The 1,342-nt window shown below is 59.7% G+C and overlaps 1 pseudogene; it reads right to left on the minus strand.

The window, feature by feature from the left end:
- Nucleotides 1–456: 456 nt before the first annotated feature.
- LOC110581257 lies at nt 457–1,140 on the minus strand (annotated as a pseudogene).
- Nucleotides 1,141–1,342: the final 202 nt, after the last annotated feature.

A 1,342-nucleotide genomic window follows, 5' to 3' on the forward strand; every position in this document is an offset into this window, starting at 1 on the left:
GCTCGGTGCAACCCTCACCCTGAAGCCCCATGGCCATGGCAAGGTGCAAGGACTGGGAGGGAAGACCCGTCCAGAGGCCATTCTGCCTCCACAGCTGCTAGAGGGCTGCTCCCAGCCCCACCAGGCGGTGTCTGTTTAGAACCAGGGAGAAAACCTTTTCCCTCAATTGTTCTTTTTAAAAATGGTTGCTCAGCATTGACACAGAAAAACACCTGACATAAAACTGGAGCCGTTCACAGCTGCAAATGACCCAGAAGTGAAGAAAATGTAGTGAACGCAAAGAGAGGACGTTGTATCCCCAGGCAGACCTCCTGTGAGCAGGTGCGGCTGGGGCGCTGGACACGCCAGGGCAGGCAGTGTTAGGCTCCACAGTGTCCCTCGAGGGGACAGAAGTAGGAACCTGCTCTGGTGGCTCCGCTGAAGTCAGCACCCCCTGCTGGAGACGGGGACAGCCCCTCATGAGTTCCGGGTGTCCTGGTGATTCTTGGGCACGGCCCAAATCTCAGCTTCTTCATGACCCGGGGCCAGCCCAGCAGCTGCGGGTCCCGCAGGTCCTCCAGGGACAGCACCTTGGTGGGCTTGTGGTCCAGCAGGTACCTGTTCAGGCGGCTCTTATCCTACCACATGGCCTCGATCCCATTGGCCCAGTTGACCACCATCACCTGGTGACAGGCTGAGGTCAGTCGGTGAACCTCCGCCACAACCCCCCAAAAAAGGCCCCCATGTAGTAGAAGTCACCCTGGTCCTTGGGGATGTGGGCCTGGGACTGGGACCAGCGCTCATAGCTTAAGTCCTCACAGGCCACCCAGTAGAAACCGGGGTGCAGGGTGGCAAAGAGGGGGGACAGGATCTCCATGCCCAGGTGGTCACAGAACTTCATGTCCACATCCCCGCACACCATGTCATCCACCTCATGGAGGAAGGGCTCCTCACAGAAGCGGCTCATCATCGCCATGTGCTGCATGGACACATCCTGCCAGCGTGGGGCGCCGCGGACCTCAAGAACCACCACCCTTCAGTGCTCCTGGAGGGGCACACGGGACACAGCAACCAGCTGGTCGGTGAAGACATAGTAGATGACTCTGTGTCCACCATGAAGTGATTCTGCAGGAACAGCTCCAGGAAGACCCCGTATCCACAGGGGCAGGGGACAGGGCAGGAAGAGGGTCACTGCCAGAGGCTGGCGGCAGGACCCCAGAGCTGGGGGTCATGGACGTGTGCACCTTCTTCATGGGGACAGGCCCTGGGCTGCTTTAAGCAACAGCCACCTCCTGACCTGTCCTGAGTGAATCTGCCGGCAGGGCCTCCCTACCTTCTGCTCCCAGAGATGGGGGCCATCAGC

The sequence above is a fragment of the Neomonachus schauinslandi genome, chromosome 15, assembly GCF_002201575.2.
Source record: "Neomonachus schauinslandi chromosome 15, ASM220157v2, whole genome shotgun sequence".
Classification (NCBI taxonomy): domain Eukaryota; kingdom Metazoa; phylum Chordata; class Mammalia; order Carnivora; family Phocidae; genus Neomonachus; species Neomonachus schauinslandi.